General features: G+C 39.1%; 1 long non-coding RNA gene across 2 annotated transcripts; it reads right to left on the minus strand.

Moving 5' to 3' along the window:
• Positions 1–471: 471 nt before the first annotated feature.
• Positions 472–8,903, minus strand: LOC131737301 (uncharacterized). 2 transcript variants are annotated; one of them, XR_009328913.1, is made up of 4 exons: positions 8,591–8,903; positions 5,138–5,256; positions 3,938–4,216; positions 472–3,561 (listed from the first exon to the last, which is right to left on the minus strand). It is a non-coding gene; the product is annotated as an uncharacterized LOC131737301 (long non-coding RNA). The 2 variants fall into 2 exon arrangements; XR_009328912.1 differs by lacking the exon at positions 8,591–8,903 and adding an exon at positions 6,641–6,732.
• Between the last annotated feature and the right edge of the window lie 146 nt (positions 8,904–9,049).

The following is a 9,049-nucleotide window of genomic DNA, read 5'->3' on the forward strand; positions in this document are numbered from 1 at the left end:
CAGAAACTCTCATTTTTTTCTTGCAGACAATGACGATCTCGAATCACCTGATGGAAAGGGGAGAAGTAGAACAAGCTGTCCATCAGACATTAGGGACCAACCTGGAGAGCAGCCTGTGCTAACCATTGTCCTATGTATATTACATGGCTAGATGCATTGCCTGGGGTGGCTGACGTACTATCGCCATTGTAATATTTTCAGTATTTCTTCTCTCCAGATATGCTTCAGATAACAGTCAAATGTGTATGCAACACAACAAATTCCCAACAAACCACTAAATCTGACCACACAGAGGTACTCCTAAAGTTATGTGCTCAAAGTGCAATACCTATCTTTGCTTCACACCTGCAAGTAACTGCTTTCTGGAGTTTCATACTAATTAAATATATACACTGCCTGGTCAATATATTATAACCTATGCAGTAGAGGGAGATACAAAGTGGATTTAAAATTACTAAATGTTACCCTTCTTAAAAAACAACATTCTTCAGTGCTTAAACTCAAATTTGTCTGCATACATTTTATTTTTCAGTGATGCCTTACATATCAAAAACTTAGCAATGTAACACTTGAGAAATAAACTCATATATATTTTCAGCAATTAACTTTTCTTTGCTAATGTCCTTAGTCGATATTTACAAGTGTTCGAATAGGGGCAGTGATCCGCCTATACCCCTTTAACATGTCACAGATCAAGGACTGCTGGGAATGGTCCAGGTGTTGTGTCATCTAGTTCCTTTGCTATATGTTTTGGTACATTGCTTGCACAATCAGACTTGTCACACTGCTGTTTGTGTTCTTCATTTGTGCTGAGTAGGTGGCGGCGATTATGCAGATAAATGTGTTCATCTATAGTGCGGACATAGTATGACCTGTTTGTGTGTGCTGGTTTGATGACAATTGCTGGTTTCCAGAGGCCATGGTCCTGTTGGATACAGACTGAAGCACGAGAACCAAGTGTCGAAAGTGGTTTGACTGTCTTGTCATAGTATTGTTTTTTCTGTTGTTGTCTTTGCTTGTAATTGACTACTTCAGGTCTGAGCTGTTCATCAGTGGCAGGTAGTATGGAGCAAAGTCGACGGCTCATCAACAGCTGTGCGGGTGACTTGAAATTGTCAAGTGGGGTAGTGCGATATTCCTGCAAACTATGATAAGGGTCATTGCTGTCTGCTTTCGCTCTGTCCAGCAGGTGATTTGCTGTTTGGACTGTCTGCTCTGCAAGACCATTGCTTTGCGGGTAACACGCTTGCTGTAATGTGCTGCAAGACCCACTTTTTTGCAAAGGTGGCAAATTCTTTTGAGGCATATTGGGGACTGTTGTCAGAAATGATTTGCTGTAGATAGTAGACTTTCTTGACAATGTGTCTGCTACTGGTATGTCCTTCCTGGGTCGATGTATGATGGTAATGTCATATTTCTGCAACTGAAGGATCATGCTTTGTAGCTTAGGCCGCTGTTGCGAGTGGCTTCTTCCTTATGGATTCCAAAGGCTTGTGGTCTGATTTCACAGTGGCGTCACAGTGACGACCATAAATGTATTGGTGAAAAAGTTTGCATCCAAACAGGATTGCATAGAGCTCTTTCTCTATTTGTGCGTAGTTTTCTTCAGTGACTGTGAAGGATTTTGAAGCAAAAGCTACTGGCTTACCCTCCTGTAGCAGTACCCCGAGTCCACTCTTAGACATGTCCATCTTTATCGGGGTTGAAGTAAGCAAGCACTGGACCTGATTCCTGTGTGATTAGGTCTTTCATGTTCTGAAAAGCAATACTGTGCTGTTTATCCCAAAGGAATTCACTGGTTTGTTTGAAAAATTGACAGAGTGCTGCATTGACTTTCTGAAAGGTGAGCCGCAAATCTGGCTAGGTAATTAATCATGACGAGAACAGTTTCAAGTTCTGCACAATTGCGCGGCGGGTCCATATTCTTAATGGCGGTGACCTTTGCTGGATCTATTTTGCTCCCATCCACTGTGAGGCGATGACTAAAATAGCTTACTTCTGTAACGTATATTTGACTTTTTTCTGGGTTGAGACGTATACCCTTCTCTCTTGACCTTTCAAGCACTGCGCAGAGGTTTGCATCATGATGTTCTGCTTTTAAGTGTCCAAACACTAAGATGTCATCAGCAATGGCTGTTACTTTTGAGACCTTTATATCTTGCGCTGGAACACATCCTGAGATGATGCCAAAGGGCAGACGGAGAAATTGGTATCGGCCAGACAGTGTTGAAGGTGGTCAGTTGTGATGACTGGTCTGATAGCTTGATGGCCCAATATCCAGATCTCGCATCCAACATGCTGAAATAACATGCACCAGCAAGCTTTGGCGTGACATCATCTAGGAGTTGGCAACAGGTGATAGCCTTGTTGAGGTCACAGGGGTCAAGACAAATGCAAAGCTTTCCTGTGCGGGGTTTCTCAACTACAGCTAAAACATTAACCCAATCAATGGGCTCAGTAACTTTGGCAATGATCCCTGACTTTTCAATGTTTTCGAGCTCCTGCTTGAGGTGACTGCAGAAACTCTTCTTGGAGGGCACACAACAGGAGTGACTGTCGGGTCAAGATGGAATGTGTATTCACCTGGGAATAGTCTGATTCCTTCAAAAACACCAGCATATTCGGCCATTATTGCATTTTTTCCATTTTTTGTTGCAGCCACAGACAGTACTAACTTAATGAGCTTGAGATCAAGGCATGATTTTAGCCCTAATACTGGTGGTGTCTGGGTGTCCACGATGTAGAACTCCAGCATTAGTGTTGTATTTGTGTGCTTGAACTGTAGCTGACATGTGCCTTTAACTGTTAGTTGTTCTCCTCTGTAACTGGTGAGATGCTGCTTGGTGCATTCTAACTGGCCTTCTGGACAGGGGCTGCAGTATTTGCACTCTGGTATAACATTTTACTTGGGCTCCAGTGTCAAGCTTGAATTGCATATTAAATGCATTTGGCCCTATTAGAATGTTAGCAAATGCCTGCTCCAAACTGGAATTGTGTGCTTCATGTTTAACAGTATCAATAAAAAACTCGGCATAATTTTCGTCTGCTTCTTTACGTTGAACTGCTTTGTTCGAGTCAGACCTGCATACTTTGGTGTTTAGCATAACACCAACCTTTTGCAGGGCATTCTTCAATGTGTATGTGCTTTCCTGCACAATAGCCGCAAATTTTATGTGTTTTGAAGTGCGTGGAGCTGCTGTTGCTGTTTACTCTCAGTGGGGCTTTGCAATGGCTTTGCGTTCAATAGAGTATTTCTTCCCCACTGCATGCACTTCCTTATCGTTAGATTGTTTACTGTATGTGTTGCCATTACCCATGGACTTCAGTTGCGCTTGCACTATTTGTGAGACCTTGCAATGTATATCGCTTTTTCTAAGGTAAGCTCTGGTCATTGGTTTAAAACATTTTCACGTACCCTCTGAGTTAATGGCCATCACAATGCAGTCTCTGACCATCTCATCACTACTTTGATAGTTGCAGTCCTTTACTAGCAATTTGAGTTCAGTTACGAAATGCTCAAATGTCTTAGCTGTTCCTTGCATTTTTTCATTCAATTTTTATCTGGAAACAAGAAAGGTACATAGCATACTTAAGAGTCAATAGCGTAAAAACTGGAAGCTGTAACAGGACCGTCTTCCCCCCTCTCCCTTTGAGGCTGTACTTTGACCACAAGGCATTGATGCCAAGCTTTCTCATCAATCGACGGACACTGTCCTCAACATTACATCCACCCAGAGCTCAGAAGTACATTAAAGCCATTTGAAAAAAAGCAGTTAGTAAAATGACATTACTTAATCTAATACAACATTCACTTTATTATGACAATAACTAAAGTACACCTAAAATGGACTGACTTTGATGTCTATACTATTAAAACCATATCATAATACAGCAAATATTTTCTTTGAAATTACTAAAGTAATAAAATAACATTTACCGTTATGAGCTTAACATCTGTGCTGATTCTTCGGCAAAGCTCTTCAAGTTCATTGGTCATGTTGATTGGAGTGGGGAGGGCATTATCTAAGTCCTCATTTACAGCACTTCTGTTCGTAAATGTTTGCAGAAGGCGCAACTGCTCCACCTGGTTTTCTATAATGGTGTCCAGTTTGAGTAGGACTCGGCTCTGGAAATCGGTTACACCGGAGCTGTATTAATTCTTCTTTATAGTGTTGACATTCCTCGGGTATGAGCTCGTACTTTGGAAGTTTGAGCTCTGGATAAAGACAGAAACAAAATACATTTCAAGTCTATAAAGCCACAATCACATTGCATAATTCAGCCAAACTTAAAATGGCTTACATTTTTTAATAACCCTACAGCAGTATATCTATTCAGTGATTTCACATACAGGAAAAGTTCTGACTGTGTTTTCACCTTCTATTGAGGAGCTGCCTGGTTATGGACTCCCTGTTACTGTCTGTCTAAGTAGTGAAGGGGTTCTAATTATGTGGGTTCTTTCTTTGGACGCTGAGGCTGTGGAAAAAGATTGTAAGGGAAACAATTTCAAGATAAAAATAACAGAACCAAAAAATCACTGCATCATTTGGCAAAAAATGTTCAATGGTTTGCATTTTAGATAAAAAAAAGTCTGTATTAAGATGATGTCTTGCTATTTCTATCATAGACTCGGGCGAAGAGGTCACAGTTTTCTCTCCCCTCTGTTCATATGCATTCAGTGAAGGCAAGGGAGAGGGTGTTCTCACGTGACTAAATGGACATATGCATGAACTTTTTTAAAAGATGATGTGTTTTATCTGCCATTGTATAAATAAAAATGTAAGTGTTATGAATCACATAACACTTGTTTGGGAGCAAATTTCAAAGAAAGTTGGGTGGGTGCTGAGTTCTGCAGGGCAGCCACTGGAGTACCATAGCTGCAGCTCTTTTTTTCATTTGGCTCCTCCTCTACATTACATGTGGAAATACAGAACATAACCAATGATAAGGAGTTAAATATGCACCATGCGCAATATTTTGTTTAATTGTACCAAAAATCTTTTATTTTTATAAGTAACATGGTGATGTAGTGCTATATTATTAACAGCTGGACAAGAAAACACATATGTATGTATGTATGTATGTATGTATGTATGTATGTATGTATCCTGATTATATGCTCATCATCCCCACTTACTGATAAGCTGTGGTACCGATATGGCTTCTTAACAGGTATTTGTCTCTGTTCATCATTACTGTCCGTTTTCGATGTTACCTCTGCTCTCTGGACAAGCTGCAATGCCTTTGTGTAGCTCTCTGAAAAAACAACATTTAAAAGTTTAATGTCTCTTTGTAATATACACATTTACAAAAGACACCACTTGTCCATACACCTAACATTGCCTATCACATTGTCCATACGATGAATATATACTTTTAACAAAGAATATAAATATAGAATTAATTGCTATAAAACTACAATGATGTGCATGAATTAGTACATTGTTGTAATTGTAATCCCACCTGTAAATTAACCTGTCAGGCAACTCCCCTGTTTTTCACTCTTCTTTTAAGCGACTAGTAGCATTACAAACCCTGGCAGTTAAGATCACACCGAAAGGCTCATATTATTCACATACTATTTATATTTAGGTTTTTCCATTCACACCTCTATTTCACACTTGGAATGGCAATAGCTGTACGTGGTTTCTTCTTGTCGATGGCTGTTTGTTTCTTGCTGCACTGTGGTTGCCTGCACCAAGGCTTTTAATATGTCTTCCATGGTTTCGGGGTATCCCCTTTCCCCTTGGAGGCTTCAAAATCCCACTGCTGCAACCAAGCTGTGATATTTTGCTGCGTCTGTTGATGCAGTTTTCTCTAAAAAACACTCTGTAGAGTCTTCCAATATGTTTCAATTGTTTTATTCCGAATATTTACAAAAATCCTACGTCTTTCTTTTGACCTAACTTAACTCAGGACGGCTACACCGTTTCCCTGTAAGGTTTTTTCCTCCCTTTTATACTTCTTTCTTCTCACTCTGTAGTCTGTACTCTCCTGTTCCGCAAGAGCTGCATAATCACAGACCTTTTATACCCCACCTGTAATTGCTTAACAAGCCACTTCATTTGATTACCTTCACCTGAATACCTTAAAAGGGATATTTTAAGGTTTCCATAGCCCATTTTACAGCAAGACACTTTTTCAACCACAGCATATTTCTGTTCTCTCTTGCTAAGCCCCCATTCCAACCTCAGATGCATCTGTGTGCAAGATGAATTGTTTTTTAAAGTCTGGAACCCTTACCCGCTTCTTTTATACAAGCCCTGTAAAGAGGAGTAATGCTTTACAGTGCAGTAAACTAACACACTTCTCTTCAGTTACTTTACCACATATATATATATATATATATATATATATATATATATATATATATATATATATTGTCAAAGAACTGCTGCCACTCGGGTTCATTGCCCCTTTAAAACACAACCCAACACACACAGGAATGGATTTTTTTTATGCGCTGACGTGCTATATTTTTAATAAACAAAATAAAACAAACACAAAAATAAACACCTAGCTCTTTACGAGCACTAACTAAACTTTCTGGAACACCCGGACTACAAGTGGGACAGCTAAGCCGTTTCCCCACCAAACAAAACACCAACAAACAAAAACCACACAGGTTTACACTGCTTACGTTTGCCTCTTGACTGCTCGGAAGCAGAGCACCTCTCCTGCCTCCTTCCACTCAGCAGCCCCGAATAATCTGACTGCTATCTTTAAATACCCTGCACCTGGTTCTGATTTAACAATAGTTACCAGGTGCAGGGGTTAGTTAATAAGAAAACAATTAACAAACTAAATTCAACGATAAAGCAAAACAATTAAACAATAAACCAAAACACAATTAAATTAAACGAATGTGCATTCCGCACATGTTTTCCTGCAGGGAGGCTTTAACCCCCTCCCTGCGCTCTTACTATATATATATATATATATTATATTTTTTTTTTTAGCTCAAAGAGCCAGCTGCCCATATATCCATATATAAAATCCAGGGCTCGTAATGGGACGGAAATAAGCAATGTGATTGGTTGAGCAAGGTTCCAGCTGTCCGTACATTCGATGGCGTCAGGGGCGTCAGTTGGATGAGAGTTAAAGGAAACAATACGACAACAATAAACAAACAACCATGAGTTTACAAGGGGATAACAGGCGTGAGGGAAGAATAGTGACAGGATGCGACTGGAGGAGAATAGTGAGCCAGGTAGCGAGGCCACTGAGTAGACCAGAGAGAGAGAGAGGTGAAGAGGAGTCCGGAGGATAGAGAGGGATTGTAGGAAGCCGAGAGGAGCTGGCCCCAGTCTTGTGTCTGTGTGTTCTCCAAACCCCCTTTACCTGACCACTTTCCTGTCGCCTTCTAATTTCAAAATAAATACCGGTCATGATCCACCCTGAAATTGATTATTGTTCCCTCGCTTGATTCCACCATCACACTAGGACCTAAATGCTACAATATTATATATATATATATTATATATATATATATATATATATATATATATATATATATATATATATATATATATACACAGTATATATATATCGCTGTTTTTATAGTAACTCATCTCAATAATTTATCAATAGCCACATTATACAGCCCTCTCTGACACGGGGCTGAAAAATTACTGAAATCCAAGATGTCGTTGAATTAATTTTTATTCCTCCCGTCTCTTCTTCTCAAACAGTGCGTCTGCACTGGGCATTTTGCTGAATTATATTCCATTATTGCCAAAGGATGCTAGAACACTTCTCGGCATACAATCAAACATAAACATTATTAAATTAGGTGGAGGAGAATATGTTCACTTTGGACTGGAAAAAGCACTGCATGCAAAATTAAAATGTATGTCATGCCTGACAATGCTAGCCTCTCTGTTCAGATTGACATTGATGGAGTTCCACTTTTTATCAGAATTTTACAATTTTTGATAAACAGAAGATATATTTAATTGTTTTATACTGGTAATCTGATTTCTTACTTAATTCACTATAAAACATTCAGATTCAACATGGCAGTGGTGCATCTGTGGTCTGTGGTTGAATTCCCTGACCAAAGCACAGAAGTTCCCTGACCAAGCTGTTGACTGGCAGATTGGGCATGTCATTGGCCAAATTACAACGCATCACAGTTAAAAAGGGCTGTGAACAGGTGTGACCTCATTGGAGATGGTTGGAAAGTTTACAAGCTAGTCAGGATCCTGAAACAGTATGGTAAATGATTGTTTAAATTAAGTGTAACTGTAATTTTTAACATCATGTTCTTGCAATTTGAAATATGTACAGTACATGATGATGATAATGTTACAAGAAATGGCTTATGAAATTAGTTTCTTCTCCTTTCATTATGACAAAACTAAATGATGTAAATAAATAATGCAATGTCTTTTGTACTGAATATTCTAATGGACTTTAGAGTGTCCAGTTTGAGTTATTATAAAGATACAGCATCAGATTCATAACAAGAATGCCACAAAACGACTACCATCTGCACCAAAGATTAAATTACCAGGTAATTCATATATTTTTACAAATGCAGCTTGATAAGTAAACATGAATCCTGGGTGTAGAAGTGTTTCAGACTCACTTATGGTATAATTCATATGACCGCTGTCCTTTGGTCTTTCATTATGTCTGCATATGTCTTTCACAAACAAACAAGAGAATATTACAGCCAAAAAGAAATATTCTTTGCAGTGTTTTCTTCTAGGCAGCCGGCAGAACGTCAGTTTGTATCTGGAAGCATATCGCCTCAATATTCTATGGAACGCTCAGCATTATCTCCCAGCACATCCCTGCCCCCTATCCAAGAAAGCATACCCTGCCAGTTGATGAGTGGCAAGTTGTTTTTTCTTTTTAAGCAGTCTTTTGAAGGTTTAATGCGATACAGTAAATTATTGGTTTTCTATTACTGTATTGATTTTTATATGTTATAATTATTTTTATTCTTTTTTTTTTTCTTCAGCCACACCACAGTCGGCCAGCAACCATTCCCGCATTGTTAGTAGCTTATTGATCCCAGAATCTCATCAAGCAGCTTCTTGAA

The sequence above is a fragment of the Acipenser ruthenus genome, chromosome 1, assembly GCF_902713425.1.
Source record: "Acipenser ruthenus chromosome 1, fAciRut3.2 maternal haplotype, whole genome shotgun sequence".
In the NCBI taxonomy this organism is placed as follows: domain Eukaryota; kingdom Metazoa; phylum Chordata; class Actinopteri; order Acipenseriformes; family Acipenseridae; genus Acipenser; species Acipenser ruthenus.